The sequence below is a fragment of the Eschrichtius robustus genome, chromosome 1 (genome assembly GCF_028021215.1).
Source record: "Eschrichtius robustus isolate mEscRob2 chromosome 1, mEscRob2.pri, whole genome shotgun sequence".
In the NCBI taxonomy this organism is placed as follows: Eukaryota; Metazoa; Chordata; class Mammalia; order Artiodactyla; family Eschrichtiidae; genus Eschrichtius; species Eschrichtius robustus.
The window spans coordinates 36228366-36252078 of NC_090824.1; the positions used below are offsets into that span (position 1 = coordinate 36228366).

General features: G+C 34.1%; 1 protein-coding gene and 1 pseudogene across 9 annotated transcripts in view; one reads left to right on the forward strand and one right to left on the reverse strand.

Moving 5' to 3' along the window:
- The window catches only part of FUT8 (fucosyltransferase 8), a 318121-nt gene that overhangs the window by 176783 nt on the left and 117625 nt on the right, over positions 1 to 23713 (reverse strand). The window contains exon 1 of one of the 9 annotated variants that reach the window (XM_068544004.1): positions 20077 to 20179. The exons of the other annotated variants lie outside the window; for them this stretch is intronic. The gene's annotated coding sequence lies outside the window, so the exon portion shown is untranslated. Of the gene's footprint in view, positions 1 to 20076; positions 20180 to 23713 lie in introns of those variants that run through there. 9 annotated transcript variants of the gene reach the window in all.
- On the forward strand, positions 15942 to 16371 carry LOC137778135 (eukaryotic translation initiation factor 1A, X-chromosomal-like; annotated as a pseudogene).

Here is a 23713-nt window from a genome sequence, read left to right on the forward strand (position 1 = left end):
TCTGGCCTTTGCATCTGTACCTTCCACCTTAAATAAATCAATACCGCTGAAAAGTGGGAACACTAACAAATTCAAATAAAATGTATATCTTACCATTTCATCTGGTTATCAAGTATATACATAATATACACTCGATTGGCAACATGATATAGTAGAAAGAGCAACCAAATCAATCACTGGCTATAAATATATGGGCAGTTTACCAAACTACAAAATGGTCACTTCACTTAATTGTGAAGATCACATTAAATAATATAAGTAAAAGTGGTTTAGAAACTGTAACACAATTTATAAACATTGTTACTGTTATCTTTCCCTTGCCATCAGAAACTAGGTATACCAGCCTTCTGCCAGTTTTTAGAATACGTCAAGTTCTTAACCTATCATGGGGCCTTCATTCTTGCTGTTCCTTCTACCTGAGCTGAAATCCCTTTGGCTTATTCTTATAATTCAAACCTCTACTTAAATGTCACCTCTTTTCAGGGACAGTCCATGACAACATGTATCAATTATGACACGCTAGGACACACATAAGAGAAAATCCAGCTCAACATGGCTTTAAAAGTAAGGAAATCAATTTCTCAATTGACAAAAAGTTAGTTAATTCAATTGCTCCATGAAATAGTCAAAAAACTCTTTTCATCTTTCTATTCTACCTGCTTGGCATGACAGCCTCTGTCCTCGTCCTAGCTCTCTTCATGGTAACAAGTTAGCTGCCTCAATTCCAGCCACAAGTAATTATGTGTAAAAGAACAATTGGTAATCTCTTCTAGTCAGTCTCATTTTAAAGGAAACTACTGAAAGAAGTTTCCCTCAAATTTGCATATCCTATTAACAAGAGTGAGTCACCTCATCCTTTGCAAAATCAATCACTGGTAAGTGAAATGGGATTAGCATTATGGCTTAGACTAATCAGGATTTATCCCTAAGGGTAGGCGCCAAAACAAAATCGGTACCCTGAAAGCAAGAATGAATGACTATAAAACCCTACAAGAATGCTACAATATCTTGTCTTTAAAAAAAAAAAAAAAAAAAAAGCACTCACCACCCCCCATTATTCTCTATCACAATACTTAATTGGCTTATTTATTTCCTATAATAAAAGATATGTACCAACAGAGCAGGGATTTAGAGCACAGTGCCTAAAACAGAACAAGCCTTGTATTAATATTTGTAGAACAAAAAAGTGAATGCATGAATATTACACAATGTGCATATATTTATTTAATATCTATAGTCAAAATCCTAGGCAAAATAAAAATGAAGTTTTTGAAGAATTAGAACTAAGATTCAAAGTCATTTTCATGTTTATTCATTTATATTTACATGCAGAAAATGTCAAAAGTAGATGCTCAGAAAGAAATATATCCAAATATAATTTCAAATCAAAGACATTCAAGCCAACTCTTGATAACCTGCAGAGTCCTCCAATACTACATTTAACAGTTAATAAGGGCTGACAGATGTATAGCAAAAATTCCAAGTCTCATACAACAAATAATGAATAAAGAGGCACAATCTTTCTAGAGAACTCTTTCTAAATAACAATAGAGATTTAAAAATTCAGATTCAAAGAGATTTAAAAGAGTTTCTACAGAACAACAGAGATTCAAAAGTGTAATAAACATATTATGCTACTGAAAATTTTAGTGGGATATACATTTTTTAAAAACACATTTCAATCCTCATATAAGAGGCATGATGCCCTTTAAAGGCTAATCTTTACTACTGCTTGTATAAAGAATAATATACTGATATTATTGGCTAGCATTCGATTCATTAATACATGAACCAGATGGGCGGCATAGAGACAATTTATATATCCTAAAATAAGAGAAGTTTAGATAAATTATAGTGCAATCATTGGTGAGATGTCATAGCTCGGTTTAAAATGTAAAGTATGAAGACAAATACACACAATATAATGTTAGGTGAAAATGCAGGATGCAGAGGGATTTGATGATGTTGATGCATAGCATCATACCTTGGAAAAGTATATGCTGTAAGGTCAGACAGCTCTGGGTGTATATCCTAATAATACCTAAATAGAATTGGGCCAGAAAAGAATCAGCAGGCATCTTACTTTCTCTGAGCCTGAATTTTCTATCCTTGAAATGACTGTAATAATTCCTATCATATGGGCCTATCATTCTAAGTATAATGATGATAACAGCTACATTTATATAGTGCTTCCTGAATGCAAGGTACTTTTCTCTTTACTTCACAATTATAATACTATTTAATCTTCTCAACAATCTTATCAGTACTATTATCCCCATTTTACAGTGGAGGAAATTAAGGCACACTGAGATTAAATAAAGTCATAAAGTCAGTAAGTGGCAGAACCAAAATCAATGATACCTATTTTTTTTATTATTAAGAACCTGCTCACTTCAAGAATTGCAAGGGAAGCTAGAAAATCTCCTTCACACGTACTTTTTAACCCAAGGATAAGCAACTATATCACTAGGATATGTCGAGTCTAACTCAATCCAGAGATTTAAGGGCCTCAAGCTTTTCCTCCCAAATAGCACACTATTAGGAAAACTAGATAAAACAACTCCAGCTGACCTAATTTTTTTTACATTTAAAGTATAGTGAAGCAACTTTCAGTTCCAGACCAAGATGGAAAAGATGTACTTCTCCCCATCCCTCCCACTATGAACAGCTAAAAAACCCTGGCCACTTTTTTTTTTTTAACACTTAATGGTTTATTAATGTTTGTTTTATAAAAGCAACCTCAGTTTCCTCACTGGGTTACTTACACATTTCTTTACTCTTGACCACCAATAATTCTCAGGATTCTCAAAAGCTTTTACAATAAACATGTAGTTTTTTGTTCCCCATTTATAGTAAATATTGTTGACTGCAAAATTCTAAAGAAGTAAGTTGTCATTCGTCAAACAATTCGCCTGAGGTAGACAGATTTGGGATATTTCTCCTTAAGAGTCGGCCACTGAACAATGAAGTAATCAGAGAGGTGAAACAAGATGACTGTGTAAGGTGGAAAGCAAAGGCAGACCTGCTAGGGATCTAGGGACTAATGGAACAACAACACGGCAGTAAGTTCTCTGAGTTTTTGCTTCATAAATCCAAGAAGGAAGAAAGAGAATAAGAAATAGCAAAAACATGGGTAAATATAATATAGTTAACCTTCTGTTCTTGAGTTTTCTACATTATGTTTGACAGGTGAAGCAAAAAGTATACCACTGTTGTAGTTCTAAATATATGTGGAGGAAATATTTAAGACCATTATATAAGTGACAGAGGGTAATGGAACTTTAGAGGTAAACTTTCTACACTTCACTCAAATTGGTAAAACATCAATACACCAGTAGATTGTAACAAGTTATGTATTTTTAATGCAATACTTAAAGAAACTAGTAAAACATCTACACAGAGATACACTCAATAACATTTAGCAATGTAATCATTGGAGGCTTAATAGAGAGTGAGTTTTAGAGTCAACTAGAACAGTGTTTGCCCATTTCCTCCACTTTCTAGCTGTGTGACTGTGGCCAAATTATTTAACCTCTCTGTAAATTAGGTAATAACATTCATTATGGACCAATTAGAGTTAAAACACAATAACTACAATTATTATAGCTATTATTATTATATTTTGGTTGAGTTAGGCTATTAACTCTGTCTCTTTATTTACTTCTGCTAGTTTAAATGAATATTTAAAGTAGTCTTGAACCGAGATATATATGGAAAGTGCAAGTCATGGTGACTAGCATGTAGTATGGGCTTGATAAATAAAAGCTATGATTAATTATCAGTAAATAAAGGAGTTATGGTTAGCCTTTCCTTAATTCCATTGACTTTGCACCATAAAATTATAACGCCTCCTTGACATCAGTCTTGGCAGTGATTTTTTTAATTTGACATCAAAAGCAAAAAAGGCAACAGAAGCAAAAATAAACAAGTGGGACTACATCAAACTAAAAAGCTTCTGCATAGAAAAGGAAACCATTAACACAATGAAAGGGCAACCTATAAAATATTTGGAAGGCATATATCTGATAAGGGATTAGTATCCAAAATATATTGAGAACTCATACAACTCAACAGAAAAAATAAACAATCCATTTTAAAAATGGACAGAGGATCTAAATAGACATCTGTCCAAAGACAACATACAAAGGGCCAACAGGTACATGAAGAGGTGCTCAACACCACAAATCATCAGCAAAATGCAAATCAAAACCACAATGAGATATCACCTCACACATATTTTTATCAAAAAGACAAGAAATAACAAGTGCTCGTGAGGATGTGGAGAAAAGGTAACCCTTGTGTATTGTTAGCGGGAGTGCAGCCACTATGGAAAATAGTATGGCAGTTCCTCAAAAAATTAAAAACAGAACTACCATATGATCAGCAATGCCACTTCTGGGTATTTATCCAAAGGAACAAAATCAGTATTTCAAAAAGATATCTGCAGCTCCATGTTCACTAGAACATTATATTGTTCACTAGAACAACAGCCAAGATATGGAAACAATTTAAGTGTCTATCAAGGGAGAATGGATAAAGAAAATGGGATATAATATATATAATGGAATAGTATGCAACATAAAAAAAGAAGAGAATCCTTCCACTTGCAACAATATGGATGAACGTTGACAGCATTATGGTGAGTAAAACAAAACAGAAAGAAAAAGACAAATACTGTATTATCTCACTTATACGTGGAATCTAAAAAAACCCCAAACTCATAGATACAGAGAACAGATTAGTGGTTGCTAGAGGCTGGGAGTGTGGGAAGTAAGTAAACTGAGTGAAAGTGGTTAAAAATACAAACTTCCAGTTATGAGATAAAAAGTCCAAGGGAAAAAAGAAAAACTCATAACAATAAAATATTCCTGTATTTTTTAAAAAGTGAAGACAAAGTATTCTATTGTTTTATATCTGGGTAGTGCTATATAATTTATGATTTCAATTTATTCCTCAAAAAAACTATAATTATGATTTGCCACCCCTTTACAGATGAGGAACTGTAGCTCACACTAATTAAGTAATTTGCTCAAAGCATTTACAAAGCTAGTATAAGCTAAGGTCAGAGTAGAGGTCTTTTGTCTATAAATGAAATGCCCTTTCATGACACTATGCTGCCAATCAATTACAAAAACATATTCAAGGTCACATAATTAGTAACTAGAAGACACAGGATTCAAAACCAAGTAAGTTAAGCCCTCGTGCCTAAGACTTTATTATGCGGTTGATACAAATGATTAAAATATAGATAAACAGATGGATGTTCAAGTTCATTACTAAGTAAAGATACATTAAAACACATCAAATTAGACACATTAGATACACCAAATCAGCAAAGATTTATATTAAAGACTGAAAAATGAATAATATTATAATGGAATATTATACTGCCATCACCAAAAGGAATTTATTCTTGAAGAAGATATTCTATCACATAGAATGGATAGCTAGAGATTTAAGAGTATGTGGTATTTCCACACCACTGAAGTTATATGTACTGTCCAGGAAAATCTATAAAATAAAGAAGAAAAGGAAATAAGGTGATAAAAAATGATGAGTAAAGTATGTACAGTACTTAATTGTTACTAGCCTTTAAATAAACAAAATTTAAATGATAAGAGATATATGGAAAGGAATGAATAGATCCACAAGGAAAAACAAAGATAAAAACTATATAGGAACCACATTTGATAAACTACAATGAAATATATGACCTCCTGAAGTCTTTCTAGGCCTATAATTCCACACTACCCAAATAAAACCAAATCATAAATTAGGCAACATGATTAAAGAGACTGTAACATTCTCAGCTCAGGCATCTAAACCTTTGGTCTATCCAAAGCTACTGAATTAAATATGTCAAGTCAATTATTCTGGTGTCACACAAACCATTTAAAAGTGAGGGCCCAGGTATCAATACATAATCAATTTTTTAGAATAAGCTTTATGTAAAAGAGTGAAATAATCTCAACCATTTGCTGTATAGTCTTCAAAATAATCTTTTCTCAACCTCTTCTACAGAAAATAGCTAATCCAATGTTTTCTAAATTTTTTTCCATATTTGCCAATCCAAAATTTTTAGAGGAGACACCTGAAGTATCATTAATAAGAATATATTTACCAGAAAAAAAACTACAAAGTTATGAGTACTTCATTTAACAATGGCATAACAACCTAACAATAGCAATCTATGAAAAATTGTTAATATTCTAATGACAAAAATGATTTATGCTCCACCATCAATTTTGCCAGCTCCTCTAACCACCCCCAATATCCAACAAAATGTAATTTAATAACTAATTATACAAACGTTACTGTATTAAATATTTTTCCCATAAAATAGTTTCATATTTCCCATTAATCTAATAAAATTTCACCAGTATAATCAAAGTAGATCCACAATCTTCTCAATCCCTGAGTCATTTATGCTACTCCCCTTCAATTCTTGTTTATCTTAAGTTCCCCCCTACACCCCACTCTGTACACCAGCCATTAAATCTCAGTGGTGCTTTATTATTTATACTCCTTCCCCTCAGGAATATATTCTACACATTACAGAATACCCAAACACAGCAGTAACTTGGCTTAAACAAGACTGAGGTTTATTTTTTCCTCTTGTAAAAGTTGTCTAGAGATAGGTGATGTAGGAGACGGTGGTTGCAAGTATCCTCAGGGACCAAAGCTGCTAACTTTTCCACCATTCTAGGTACCTGGCTTCCATCATCAAGATCACCTCATGGCCCAAAATGTTCGCCGAAGTTCCAGTTACCATGTCTTCAATACAGGTCAAAAAGAAGAAGAGAAACTGAACAGCAAAATGGGGTCTCTTACAGCTGAATCAGTGCAAGCACACACGTAATGCTTCTACTTTTATTTCTTTTGCCAGAACTTAGTCACATAGCTGGGAAATATAGTCTTTTCTTCCAGGCATCAATGTGCCTAAGCTAAAAAAATATCAGGATTCTATTACTACAGAAGGGGAAAACAGATTTTAGAGTTGGGTAGAATCGTAGGAGCCTGCATCATGACTCGCTATCCATTTTTCAAAACTTCTAAATAACCCTTCATAGTAAGAAAAGTTTTATATCGTATCTTTAATATGGCTGATGTAAAAGATTTTCCCAATAAATGCTTTTACTTCCTTGGCCAGCTGTGGAGTGTGGCCAATCCCAAAGTGTATTACAATAGGTAAACCAAGATTGCAATTCTGAAATCTTATTGGATAGAATTTTTCATCTACCACATCTTGTGCACCAGCTAGGATAGAAAAGTTGATTTGTTCTGTATAAGTGACCTAACAGAATCTTGGAACACACTGTGTTGCCCTGACCAATTAGCAACGGAGCTCCAGTATGGTCTCTTCAGTTACAAATCCTGGATCTACGCTTACTTCACAGGCACATCTGCTACATCATCATAATATTAATCCCCTTATAGGACCATCATTTACTGAACATTTATTAAGTCTCTGTGCAAAGTGTTTTATTTATTTATTCATTCAGGCCTCATAACATCTTTCTTATGTTATTTCTGTCCTCGTTTTATAGAAGATGGTACTAGCAAACATATATGAGTGCTCACTACATGCCAGGTAGGTATAAAACACTCCCAAGTGTTTTATAGATAGGTACTATAATTATCTCTAATTTGCAGATGAGAAAGAGGAAGCAGACAAGTTAGTAACCTGCCCAAAGTCACACAGCTTATAACTAGCACAACCAGGATTCAAATCCTCACAAACTGGCTCCAGTGTTCACTCATTTAATTAGTAAACTATACTAATATCAAATATACCAGCAGAGCTTAAGTAATTCACCTAAGGTCACAAAGCCAGAAGGAGCCAAGATTCATAGCCAGATCTATTTCATTATGGAGTCCTGTTCTCAACTTCAAATGAATCAAAGCGATATGGCTTGGCTGACCAAAACCATTATTATTGAGGGATTATTACTCTTTAGTAGCAAAGTAAGAAGGGAACACGCAACCAAAATAACAAACCTAATCCATGAATTTCAATGGTAAACAATTTAGAAGGATGAAATGCAGTGCATCCATGTCACCTAGGTAACACTATGGGTAGATCCATCTCTTTCAGCAATAACAGACCAAAACAAAAAGCAGGTTTGGCAAATGGATCTAGTGACTGTCATATATCAGTTTAAATTTTCTCACAAGTGAATAGTCATTAGTATCTAAAAGATTTTGAAAAATTAGGTATCTGCATTTTATATCTGCTATCAAAAAAATTAAAGAGTAAACAATCTTTTGCTATACCAAACCTAATAGCTGTATCTAGAAGCAGTAATTTTTACAGGTATCATTAAACAGTTTTTAAGAAATAATAAAAGTAACAAAAATTCAGACATTTTGGTACCATCTGTTAGAGTTAGTGCATTTATAGTTCTCTCATCTATAATTATAACCCTGACCCTTATCCCTTGAGAGATATGTAAATCATGGCTATAAATTCCTTCAGAATTTTTTCTTAAGATTTACTTATATGCAATTCTGATGCTAGAGACAAAAATGCCTTCTTTAAGCCTGAGCACACAACATTCAAATCACAGTGCTACTACTGACTCATTTTCAAACATTCCCCTAAGAATTTCAAGTCTCTCGACTAAGAACACCATAGGAAAAAAATGACTACCAGATAGGGCACCTTGTACCTAGTATAGTAACTGAAACACTGTAAATACTAATGATGAAGAATGAACCTCATGTTGTAAACCGAATCAACCATAAGCATGAGAGTCTTTAACTCTTTCATGAGCACCTCAGATCCTTCAAAAAAAACAAAAACAAAAACACTTTAGGCTCACTGTATTGTTCTTCACCAAATAAATCCTTTTTTTTAATTCCAAACTTAATGAGACATTCTCAACTTCACACCAGTTTATGTCTACATTCTACTTCCAATTACCAATGCTTTTAAACTAATTGGAAGAATTTTAACGAAATAATGAGCAGTACTAAATTTATACTATTTCACTGTATCTCAATAGAGGGAATATAAAACAGATATTTTTTATTAGTAAAAAGTTTCTATACTAAGTAAGAGTTATGTTAACGTTTCTGTTTTTGTTTTTTTAGCTATATTGAATCATGTTTAATAGAAAAAAAGTACCATAAAACAACCAGTGCTCTTCAGTGAGGCATAAAAGTACCCAAGAGAATCAGCTTATTATAAATCATTAAGGTTACACCAACTTTAATTTAATGCATCAGTTAACTAGTAACTAGTATTAGATGAAAAGCAGCCAAAGCAGGTTTTATTTACAGGATGGGCAGGATGTATCACTTGCTAAGAATATCATTCTTCAATTTAAGTGTTAAGAGATCTCTACTTTCACCCATCAGGGAGTAGTATAATCCAGAATTAATTTCAATATGCAAGCAACTAGAAAACTGGACAGACTACATATATAACATTGGACAACAGGTAGCTCAAAAGTGATTCCAAAAAAAAGGGAAACAAAAAAGGTGAGCCCTATAATTACCTAGCATGTCTTTCTGAAAGCACTTTTGGGACTGCAGGATGCTGGAGCAGAAACCCAAATAGAAGTCAGTACATTGCTGAGTTGAAAAGACAGCTGAGGATAAGCCTCTTAGATAGACTCAGCCACCAGAAGACAGACAGCAGAAGCAAGAACTACAATCCTGCAGCCTGCGGAACCTAAACCACATTCACAGGAAGACAGACAAAATGAAAAGGCAGAGGACTATGAACGAACGAGATAAGACCCCAGAAAAACAACTAAATGAAGTGGAGATAGGCAACTTCCAGAAAAAGAATTCAGAATAATGATAGTGAAGATGATCCAGGACCTCAGAAAAAGAATGGAGGCAAAGATCGAGAGGATGCAAGAAATGTTTAACAAAGACCTAGAAGAATTAAAGAACAAACAAACAGAGATGAACAATACAACAACTGAAATGAAAACTACACTAGAATGAATCAATAGCAGAATAACTGAGGCAGAAGAACAGATGAGTGACCTGGAAGACAGAATGGTGGAATTCACTGTTGCAGAACAGAATAAAGAAAAAAGAATGAAATGAAGACAGCCTGAGAGACCTCTGGGACAACGTTAAATACACCAACATTCGCATTATAGGGGTCCCAAAAGGAAAAAAGAGAGGGTAAGGACCCAAGAAAATATTTGAAGAGATTATGGTTGAAAACTTCCCTAACATGGGAAAGGAAATAGCCACCCAAGTCCAGGAAGCGCAGAGAGTCCCAGGCAGGATAACCCCAAGGAGAAACATGCCGAGACACATAGTAATCAAACGGACAAAAATTAAAGATAAAGAAAAATTATTAAAAGCAACAAGGGAGGGGCTTCCCTGGTGGCGCAGTGGTTGAGAATCTGCCTGCCAATGCAGGGGACACGGGTTCGAGCCCTGGTCTGGGAAGATCCCACATGCTGCAGAGCAGCTGGGCCCGTGAGCCACAATTACTGAGCCTGCGCATCTGGAGCCTGTGCTCCGCAACAAGAGAGGCCGGGATAGTGAGAGGCCCGCGCACTGCGATGAAGAGTGGTCCCCACTTGCCACAACTAGAGAAAGCCCTCGCACAGAAACGAAGACCCAACACAGCCATAAATAAATAAATAAATATTTTTTTAAAAAAATGATCTTTAAAAAAAAAAAAAACGCAACAAGGGAAACATGACAAATAACATATAAGGGAACTCCCATAAGGTTAACAGCTGATTTCTCAGCAGAAACGCTACAAGTCAGAAGGGAGTAGCTCAATATATTTAAATTGATGAAAGGGAAGAACCTACAACCAAGATTACTCTACCCGGCAAGGATCTCATTCAGATTCAATGGAGAAATCAAAAGCTTTACAGACAAGAAAAAGCTAAGAGAATTCAGCACCACCAAACCAGCTCTACAACAAATGCTAAAGGAAATTCTCTAAACGGGAAACACAAGAGAAGGAAAGGACCTACAAAAACAAACCCAAAACAATTAAGAAAATGGTCATAGGAACATACATATCGATAATTACCTTAAACGTGAATGGATTAAACGCTCCAACCAAAAGACACAGGCTTGCTGAATGGATACAAAAACAAGACTCATATATATGCTGGCTACAAGAGACCCACTTCAGACGTAGGGACACGTACAGACTGAAAGTGAGGGGATGGAAAAAGATATTCCATGCAAATGGAAATCAAAACAAAGCTGGAGTAGCAAAACTCGTATCAGATAAAATAGACTTTAAAATAAAGAATGTTACAAGAGACAAGGAAGCACACTACCTAATGATCAAGGGATCAATCCAAGAGGAATATATAACAATTATAAATATATATGCACCCAAAATAGGAGCACCTCAACACATAAGGCAAATGGTAACAGCCGTAAAAAAGGAAATCGACAGTAACACATAATAGTGAGGGACTTTAACACCTCACTTACACCAAAGAACAGATCATCCAGACAGAAAATTAATAAGGAAACACAAGCTTTAAATGACACAATAGACCAGATATATTTCATTGATATTTACAGGACATTCCATCCGAAAACAGCAGACTGCACTTTCTTCTCAAGTGCTCATGGAACATTCTCCAGGATAGATCACATCTTGGGTCACAAATCAAGCCTCGGTAAATTTAAGAAAATTGAAATCATATCAAGCATCTTTTCCAACCACAAAACTATGAGAACAGGAATAAATTACAGGGAAAAAAACGTAAAAAACACAAACACATGGAGGCCAAACAGTGTGCTATTAAATAACCAAGAAATCACTGAAGAAATCAAAGAGGAAATCAAAAAATACGTAGAGACAAATGACAACGAAAACATGACGATCCAAAACCTATGCAATGCAGCAAAAACAGTTCTAAGAGGGAAGTTTATAGCAATACAAGCCTACCTCAAGAAATAAGAAAAATCTCAAAAAAACAATCTAACCTTACACCTAAAGGAACTACAGAAAGAAGAACAAAGAAAACCCAAAGTTAGTAGAAGCAAAGAAATCATAAAGATCAGAGCAGAAATAAATGAAACAGAAAGAAAGAAAACAATAGCAAATATCAATAAAACTAAAAGCTGGTTCTTTAAGAAGATAAACAAAATTGATAAACCTTTAGCCAGACTCATCAGGAAAAAGAGGGACAGGACTCAAATCAATAAAATTAGAAATGAAAAAGGAGAAGTTACAATGGACACCACAGAAATACAAAGCATCCTAAGAGATTACTACAAGCAACTCCATGCCAATAAAATGGACAACCTGGAAGAAATGGACAAATTCTTAGAGGTATAACCTTCTAAGACGGAACAAGGAAGAAATAGAAAACATGAACAGATCAATCACAAGTAATGAAATTGAAACTGTGATTAAAAATCTTCCAACAAACAAAAGTCCAGAACCAGATGGCTTCAGAAGTGAATTCTATCTAACATTTAGAGAAGAGCTAACACCCATCCTTCTCAAACTCTTCCAAAAAATTGCAGGGAAGGAACACTCCCAAACTCATTCTATGAGGCCACCATCACCCTGATACCAAAACCAGACAAAGATACTACAAAAAAGAAAATTATAGACTAATATCACTGATGAATATAGATGCAAAAAGCCTCAACAAAATACTAGCAAATACAATCCAATAACACTTTAAAAGGATCATACACCATGATCAAATGGGATTTATCCCAGGGATGAAAGGATTCCCCAATCTACACAAAACAATCAATGTGATACACCATATTAACAAAATGAAGAATAAAAACCATATGATCATCTCAATAGATGCAGAAAAAGCTTTTCACAAAATCAACACCCGTTTATGATAAAAATCTCCAGAAAGTGGGCATAGAGGGAACCTACCTCAACATCATAAAGGCCATATACGACAAACCCACAGCAAACACCATTCTCAATGGTGAAACACTGAAAGCATTTCCTCTAAGATCAGGAACAAGACAAGGATGTCCACTCTCACCACTATTATTTAACATAGTTTTGGAAGTCCTAACCACAGCAATCAGAGAAGAAAAAGAAATAAAAGGAATACAAATTGGAAAAGAAGGAGAAAACTATCACTGTTTGCAGATGACATGATACTATACATAGATAATCCTAAAGATGCCACCAGAAAACAACTAGAGCTTATCAATGAATTTGGTAAAGTTACAGGATACAAAATTAATGCACAGAAATCTCTTGCATTCCTATACACTAAGAACAAAAGATCAGAAAGAGAAATAAAGGAAACAATCCCATTCACCACTGCAACAAAAATAATAAAATACCTAGGAATAAATCTACCTAGGGAGACAAAAGACCTGTACTCAGAAAACTATAAGACACTGATGAAAGAAATCAAAGATGACACAAACAGATGGAGAGATATACCATGTTCTTGGATTGGAAGAATCAATATTGTGAAAATGACTATACTACCCAAAGCAATCTACAGATTCAGTGCAATCCCTATCAGATTACCAGTGGCATTTTTTACAGAATGAGAACAAAAAAAATCTTAAAATTTGTATGGAGACACAAATGACCCCAAATAGCCAAAGCAATCTTGAGGAAAAAAAAAAACAGAGCTAGAGGAATCAGACTCCCTGACTTCAGACTATCTTACAAAGCTACAGTAATCAAGACAATATGGTACTGGCACAAAAACAGAAATATAGATCAATGGACAGGATAGAAAGCCCAGCGATAAACCCACACACATATGGTCAACTAATCTATGACAAAGGAGGCAAGGATATACAATGGAGAAAAGACAGTCTCTTCAATAAGTGGTCCTGGGGAAACTGGACAGCTACATGTAAAGGAATGAAATTAGAACACTTCCTAACACCATACACAAAAGTAAATCAAAATGGATTAAACACCTAAATGTAAGGCCAGACACTACGACACTCTTAGAGGAAAACATAGGAAGAACACTCTTTGACATAAATCACAACAAGATCCTTTTTGACCCACTTCCTAGAGTAATGGAAATAAAAACAAAAATAAACAAATGGGACCTAATGAAACTTCAAAGCTTTTGCACAGCAAAGGAAACTATAAACAAGATGAGAAGACAACTCTCAGAATGGGAGAAAATATTTGCAAACAAATCAACGGACTAAGGACTAGTCTCCAAAATATACAAACAGCTTATAAAGCTCAATATTAAAAAGACAAACAACCCAATCAAAAAATGGGCAGAAGACCTAAATAGACATTTCTCCAGATAAGACATACAGATGGCCAAGAGACATATGAAAAACTGCTCAACATCTCTAATTATTAGAGAAATGCAAACCAAAACTACAATGAGGTATCACCTCACACCAGTTAGAATGGGCATCATCAGAAAATCTACAAACAATAAATGCTGGAAAGGGTGTGGAGAAAAGGGAACCCTCTTGCACTGTTGGTGGGAATGTAAATTGATACAGCCACTATGAAGAACAGTACAGACGTTCCTTAAAAAACTAAAAATAGAATTACCATATGACCCCACAATCCCACTACTGGGCATATACCCTGAGAAAACCGTAATTCAAAAAGACACATACACCTCAATATTCACTGCAGCACTATTTACAATAGCCAGGTCGTGGAATCAACTTAAATGCCTACCGACAGACGAATGGATGAAGAAGATGTGGTACATATATACAATGGAATATTACTCAGCCATAAAAAGCAACGAATTTCGGTCATTTGTAGAGACGTGGACGGATCTAGAGACTGTCATACAGAGTGAGGTAAGTCAGAAAGAGAAAAACAAATATCGTATATTAACGCATATATGTGGAATCTAGAAAAATGGTACAGACGAACCGGTCTGCAAGGCAGAAATAGAGACACAGATGTAGAGAACAAACATATGGACCCCAATGGGGGAAAAGCAGGAGGGGTTGGTGGTGGTGGTTGTGAGATGAATTGGGAGATTGGGACTGACATATAGACACTAATATGTATAAAATAAATAACTAATAAGAACCTGCTGTATAAAAAATAAAATTCAAAAAAAAAATTTGCAGTCCTCATCTTAATTACCTGAAATATTTGAACTGATTTATATCTTCCTCCTTCATATCTCCCCTCTTTTCTTTTAATTGGCATCTATGGCCCACTCTCTCCCAGTGTTCCTCCACTTGATTCCCCACCTTTGCTTATCTCCCCTCAACTCCCTGACCTCTGAACTCTGGAGTGTGTTCTACGTAGACTCATCTCTAAGTTGAATTCACTCTCACAGCTTTCAATACCATCATATACTGATGCATCATATATTTATGATGCCAGTCTCAGCCATGACCCCCAAATTCCAAATAAAAAGAAAAAAAAGAAAAGACAGGTGAGGTCAGAGCACAGAAAGGCCAAAGTAGCAATTATTTGGTGGGGGGCGGGGCGGGGGGAGGGAAATCCTGAAGTCAGAGAGCAATGCAAAGACCAATTTTTTTAAGGGGGGGCGGGGGGTAATTTCCACTTAAATTTTACCTGAATACCAATTTGCATATGCAAGTTAAGGTTGAGCAAAAACAACTTCTGGGAAAGAATGATTGCCAGGTAATAAAAGGTGAATAATTCCCAGCTTACACAGGGCCAGGAATCATCCAAGTTCTCACAAACAAGATAAAAAGTCCTCATTGAATACTTGAGACATTCAGTAAAGACACAAGCACAGAGGTCCACCTTAGTAATAAGGCTAAGAAAGCATAAGAGTGAAGATTACTCTATACCTGCCCCAGAAAACCTTAAGAATATTAACATACACAGAAAGGGAAGAGGCAAGAAAAGAATTTTGATGCTGCTAAGTATGTCTTAGAAAAGCTCAGTCTCAAAACTGTCCCACACACGTGGTTCCATATTACCACGTGCTACTTTGTTCCGTGTGCCACTCAAAGGAGCAGCTGCCACTGCCACCACAGGAAAGGAATTTGGGATGCTGGGAAGCATTGCCATGCCCAAGAATAAAGGTAAAGAAGGTAAAAACAGGTGCAAGGGTAAGAAAGAAAATGAATCCAAAAAAGGTTGGTGTGTAAAGCGTATGAATAAGGGTATGCTCAGGTAATCAGATTGTTGGGAAATGAATGAGTAGAAGCAATGTGCTTTGATGTGTAAAGAGGCTATGCCATATCAAAAGAAAAATGAGGAAAATGGTTTAAATAAATACCTCAGATATTTTATTGGTTGGTCTGCCTGACTATCAGGATAACAAAGCTGATGTAATTTCAAAATACAATGCAGATAAAGCTATAAGTCTGAAGGCATATGGCAAGCTTCCAAAACATGCTAAAATCAATGAAAAAGATATATTTGGTGCTGGAGATGATGACACAATCCAGTTTGCTGATACTGGAGATGATGATAAAGACCATGATGATATATAAATTGAACTCACTGTTTTACATTCCAAGTTTCCAAGGTGATATGGCTTCCTTTTCCTTCAGAAAGTTAATGAGACTTCTGTGTAGCTTTGCAATTTTATCTTGGCATCCGTTTCCTAAATGAATACATGAACTCCTGATGCTCAAATACTCTTAGTAGCAGTTCTTTGGTCTTCCTGATTGTTCCCTCATTAGTTAGATAAAACTCTGACACATGTTAACAAATAACTTTAAAAAGTGAGCTTTTATAGAACCCAAGTATGTCTGATTCCAAAGTCCTATTTTCTTAAATGTAACTTCCTTAAAAAAAAAAAAAAAGTCTACATGAGTGGTATATTAGAAGATTAATGAGAAAATCCCAATATGCAAGGGTAAATGTTTAAGAGAATACTGCAATTGAAATAACAGCATCTGTCTTACAGATAAGAAAACCAGGGCAATTAAAAGGAAATAAAGGGGGAGGGTCACACAGCGAGCAAGTGTCAAACAGGAATTTCAACCCAGTTATTTGAGTCCAGATTCTACTGCAAGGAGGTCTTCCACAGCAAGTATCTTCCCATGTCTAGACCATTCATCTAAACAAAGGATCCCCTATCAATAGCTAGAATAAGAGAGAAAAATCATTGCCATCACAAGAATGCTACCATAATGAACAGTGACCTTTAGAAGAATCATTCTTCCTCAAGAGCTCTCATTTTCCACCTAAGAAGACCTTTGAAGCTCTAAATATCTTAGCAGTATGAACTTAATTTTTAAAAAATAAGGATTCCTCCAAAATTTCCCCTCATCATTCATGAATTCAACCATAGTTATTCACTGGCCCACTGCCTACCATGTGTTTGGCACTATACTGAGTACCAAGGATACAATGATGAGCAAGACAGAGACGGCCTTTCCCCACTGTTTTAGTGGACCTTAGAATCTACTGGGAAAGAAAAAATTACACAATTAATTTCTTAGGTTTCTAAATATGCTGAGCCTGTACCCAACACAGGGCTTTTGAACTTGTTGTCTGAAACACACTTGCCCAAATATCCACCATAGTTCTTCCCTCATCAAATTCAGTGTCACCCTCTCAGTGAAACCTTCCCTGACCATTCTATATAAAAATGGTACACTCCCCACTCTGACATTCCCTATTACCTTACTTGATGTAGTCACCTTTCTCTAGAACATTTATCACCATCTGACATACATATTTGTTTAGTTTCTTTCTCTCCACAAGTGTATAAGCTCCATGAGATCAATAATTTCTATTTTGTTGACTGGTATCACTCAGAATCTAGAACAGTGCCCATAATATAGCAGACACTTAATAAATATTGCTGAATAATAAATAAATGAGTACAATAAAGGAAAGTACGAGTATTATGAGAAGCCATCCATTTCATTTAGACTAACATACACAATGTTTTTATCCAAATACATGTCTTTTGTAACAAAATACCAATTATAAATTCTATCTATCATTCATGTATATGGTATTAATTTACGCATTGTTTCAGTTTTTCTATAATTCCTTTTTTATAAATTACTTTTAAACATTTTAAAGTATTTACAATAGAATGACTTACTGCTAAAAAGATTAATATTTTTATACTAGAAGGGAGTCAACATCTAACAAAATGATTTATTCTCCATTCTATAAACTAGCTCACCTTAAAAAATGAAGACAAGATGAAATGTACCATTCTACCTGGATTTGATATTATCACAGTCACTAAACTGGAATAGGCATCTTACTTTTCAGAAATAAAAAGTAAAAAAAAAAAAAAAAAAAGAGAGAGAAAGAGAGAAACGATCTAAAAAATCACCTTCTAAAGTTTATAGTTTGATGTCTTTGCTTTGTATGCTCAGTGTGTGAAGATTTTATACAATTATGGCACATAACTAAATATCTAGGGGAAAAAATTGTTTCAAATTTAGCACATCACAGTCCAAGGGACTTTGTGGCCTGACAAAAACTCTTATTTTGAAGGAATAATACTTTCATTTATACCTAAATAATGTTAACCCAAATGTTAACCTTTAAAGGTTAACATGATCATTTAAACAATTATTTAACAATATCATTTAAAAAAGATAAACAGACCCTGAGACAAGTTTTCACATTCAATCACATATCATTTGGAACTCCAATAACTAGAGTCAACATGATCCTCCAAAGGATTAAAAAAAAGTAAAGTTGCTACAGTATTTCTAATAAAATGAGCTTGTTACAAACAATCTATGTGTAGAATGGAACATTTTTCATGAGTCCATTAATTTCTCCTGATACAAACACAAGTTATTGCAAGAAATTAAGAAAACAGTCATGAAGTAACAATACGATCTGCACGATTATACTTTGAAAACCTAAGAATATTGACCAGATGTAATCAGGACTCCCCAAATCCATATGTTCTCTCCCCTAATTAAGAAACTTAGAAGTCATACTAAGCAAAGGAAAGGGCAAAAACAAATCTTCAGATATAAAATGCAGTTCAATATAATATCTATTAATAACTACATCCAAACTAAGTTTTCATATACATAAAAAACCTAAGAATTTTCTCAGTTCTCCACCATCTAATTATGTAGACATTCCTCAAAGTATCTACAAAACAAAATTAAAATTACTACTAAATATTTTTCAACCATTACATACATTAAAGAAACATTATTGTTCATTTTAAAACTATACCTTCTGAGTGTTAACAGTAAATGTTAAATGTAATCATTTCCTTCTGGTTAATTATATTCTTCCAGAAACAAAATGCAGAATTCCTTAGATAGATTTTTTACATTTACAGGACAATGGACCATCAACCAGTAACATGTTTACTGATACAGATATTAAGTTAAAAAAAAATTTTTTTTAAATCAATTTATCCCAAACATTTAAAATTAGCTTATTTTTAAATAGTCACTACAAAACAAAAGACAGAAATACATAAAAGATAAAGGGAAGATCACAGGAAACTTACCTCCTAGAAAGAATAATTCCTTATTACCATTTCTCCACCATCTCTCAAGATATTTTACACAAATGTAAATAATCTTAGATTAAAGGAATCGTTCATACATCCTATTCTACAGCCTACTTTGCTTAATTTGACATTAGGTAAAGAACATCTTTTATGTTAGCCAACATACATCTATATATGTCATTATTTTTAAGGGCTCCAGTGTATTACATTATATGTATTACCATAACTATATCATTTTTCCCATTAATAGATATTTTACTTGTTTCCATTTTTTAAATGAAATATCTCAAATACAATGAACAGGACACTCCACACTTCTTCACTAAAATGCCCCTTACCCCCAAATTCTTCTCCACAATACAGAAATTCATTTATTCAAATTATTTTTAAGACCCTATTATGTTCTGCTCACTGTTCCAGGCAATCTAAGTTCCATGAGTGTAGGTACTGATCCTATTTTATTCATTGCTTTGTTTCCAGTGTTTAGTGGAGTGTCTGGTACATAGTAGACTTTCATATATGCGCTGAATGAATGGATGATCATCCTTGTTCATTCATCCTTCCTCACTTCTACAATTATCTCCTTTTTTTTAAGTTTTAACTTTGAAATTAGTTCTTTCATTTTTTTTGCCCTACAAAGTAATGAGCCTATAAACGTCTTCACCACTCAGCATTCAGGATCTCTACTGGGAGTCAAGAAAATAAATATGGAGGAAAAAAAGTAGTGTTACAATGTTACCTCTTGGAAACTCTGCTCAGCTGTGTTTAAAATTCTCAAAGTTCCTTTTTTGAACTTCAAAACATCATCCAAAGGAAACGTGAATCTAACAGCTGGTTGTAGGTCTTCCTTTGGTCTTTCTAACATTTCAGTGGAAAAAGAGTAGTATCCAAAAGGTCCAGCTGGTGCACCCAGAAAAACCTTAAAAATCCAACTAAACTGAAAAATTATGACTTAATTCACAAAAGATTAATTTTGCTTTTCCAGAAAAAATACTCCGAGAGAGGGAAAAATACCACTGAAACATCAAAACACACCAAAATGTTTTTATTCCAGTCAAATTTTGGTCTTTTAAATTATTATGAAATAGATCTGTTGAGAAATCTCTAGACATGCTAATTCTGTTTTCTATCATCTGGAAATCCAGGTACTATAGGGATTAAATTAGAATCATAAGCCTGGAAAGAACCTTGAGACACATATAGAGTTCATCCTTCTGCATTTTACTCACTTACACTTAAGCCTTTTTACATGCATAAGAAATATATCCACAACAAAAATTTATCCAACTCAAGGTAGAGGTGGAGATAGGAGATTAAGTCAGAGTTAAGGTAGGAGTTTGGACAAAAAGATATAAGTCATTTGAAGGATGTTGTTATTGGAAAAGGCTGTTTTGGAGAGTGTCATAATCCAACCTCCATTTTAGTATGATCACTCCAAAATTTATGCTTGAATGTTAAATTCATGTGTTAAATACACGTGCTTGAATGGAACATGCTTGTCGATTATGGCCATGTATTTTGCCTCTTAACTGGTTAGGATGACATGCAAAAATCTTAGCGTGAGAGGATGCTGGTTTGGATCAGATTGTGAACATCTCTTCAGCTTCAAAAAGTATATGCTACCAGGTTGTTGTGTTTTCATAAACACACCCTATTATTCTCATCAGATTGTAAGTTCTTCAGAAATAGTATCATGGTTTTATTACTCTTTGTATCCCCAATACACAGTAAGTATTCAATAAATATTCTCTTTATATCCCTTAGAATACACAACAAGTATTCAATAAATATTCACTGATATCAGTGAAAATACAGATATTCATGTAGTCCATTCAAAGAGAATTTCATTACCGCAAATATCTTTAAATGTTAAAATATATATAAAAATACATGACCACAGTTGAACAGACATTTGCACACCAATGTTCATAGCAACATTATTCACAACTGCCAAAAGGTAGAAACAACCCAAATGTCCATTGACAGATAAATGGATAAACAAAATGTGGTACATGCATAAAACAGAACATTAGTCTTAAAAAGAATGAAATTCTGATACATGGTACAACATGGATGAACCTTGAAGACACTACGCTAAGTGAAAGAAGTCAATCACAAAAGGACAAATATTGTATGATTCAACTCACATAAGGAACCTAGAGTAGTCAAATTCAGAGACAGAATAGTGGTTAAAGGGCCTAGGGTCAGGGAGAATGAGGAGTAAATTTTTTTTTTTTCTTTTCATTATTTTGACTTTTTTTTACTGAGGTTTAGTTGATGTACAATACTATATAAGTTTCAGGTGTATAACATAGTGATTCACAATTTTTAAAGATTATACTCCATTTATAGTTATTATAAAACATCAGCTATATTCCCCGTGCTGTTCAATACATCCATATAGCTTATTTTATACATAGTAGTTTGTACCTCTTAATCCCCTAGACCCTATATTGCCCCTCCCTTCCACCGTCCCTCTCCCACTAGTAACCACTAGTTTGCTCTCTATATCTGGGAGTCTGTTTCTTTTTGTTATATTCACTCGTTTATTTTTTAGATTCCACATATAAGTGACAACATTCAGTATTTGTCTTTCTCTGATTTATTTCACTTACCATAATATCCTCCAACTCCATCCATGTTGTTGCAAATGACAAAATTTCATTCTTTTTTATGGCTGAGTAGCATTCCATTGTGTGTGTGTGTGTGTCTGTGTGCACGCGCACACGCATACTGTATCTTCTTTATCCGTTCTTCTGTTGATGAACACTAAGGCTGCTTCCATATCTTAGCAATTGTAAATTATGCTGCTATGAACATTGCAGTGCATGTATCTTTTCAAATTAGTGTTTTCGTTTTTTTTGGATATGTACCTAGGAGTAGAATTGCTGGGTCATATGGTAGTTCTATTTTTAGTTTTTTGAGAAACCTCCATACTCTTTTTCACAATGGCTGCACCAATTTATAATTCCCACCAACAATGTATGAGGGTTCTCTTTTCTCCACATCCTCACCAATATTTATTTGTATTCTTTTTGATGATAGCCATTCTGACAGGTTTGAGGTGATATTTCATTGAAGTTTTGATTTGCATTTCTCTGATAATTAACAATGTTGGGCATCTTTTCATGTGTCTGTTAGCCATCTATATGTCTTCTCTGGAAAAATACCTATTCAGATCATCTGCCCATTTTTTATTGGGTTGTTTGTATTTTTGATGTTGAGCTGTATGAGCTATTTATATATTTTGGATAGCAACCCCATGTTACAGGGGCTGGGGGTCAGGAAGAATGGGAAGTTAGTATTTAATAGGTACAGAGTTTTATTCAGAATGATGAAAAAGTTCTAGACATGGATAGTGGTGATGTTTACACAACAATGTGAATGTACTTAACACTACTGAATTATATACTTTAAATGGTTAAATGGTAAATTTTGTTATGTATATTTTACCATAATAAAAAAGGAGAAAAATATATAAATCATATTACTTTATGAATGACTTGTCCAAATAATACCTTGTAAATGTACAATCACAGAATTCTAATTGTTCTTAACATTAAATTATTAAGAAAAATGTAGTTTAAATTATTACCCAGTTTTATACTGAAGTATCTGGCTTTTTAAAAAACAAACACAATACCCCCCCACAAAAAAAACCCCAAAAAACAAAAACAAAAAAATCCTTGAAGAAAATAAAGTTATTTTGATCTCAGCCATACCCATAATGCATTTAATCTAACTCTGTAAATCCTTTGCTTTACAACAAAAATACTAAACGTGGCCATAATCAACATATCCATATATCCCTAACATTCACACATAAATTCATATCCATTTTCTCAGCAGAAGCTTGTCTTCACTCAATGTTTTTGCAATTCAGTTTTTATTGTATTTTCTTCTATTCTTTTTCTTGCAGGTAAAGACTATGCATGCAAAGACTATTCTCTACTTTGTGCAACATTCTCAGGGTTGTTAATAAGCATCTAATAAGGAGCTACATAACGTCAAATAAAATGATAAACTGGGAATTCTTAAAAGTAATTAACACTCTGTATGCTAATTATTTCCTAAATTTTGGGAAATGTGTAAGAAAATAAGTTAAAGTTTACATTTACATTCATCTGATTACATACAAAAGCTGACTCAACTGCTACAGAATATAAAAGCAATAATATTTTGCTGCTGGTTTTTATAAAAGTGATTCATATTCAAATAAACCTAACTGAAATTCATGGAATTATAACATCGCTAAAATACAAACTTCCCAGTTCATCAATCTACAACCCTTCAATACAATATACCACATATATATCAATTCCTATTCTGTGATTATGTCAAAGAAATTATATTGATTTAACACATAGCTAAGTTCA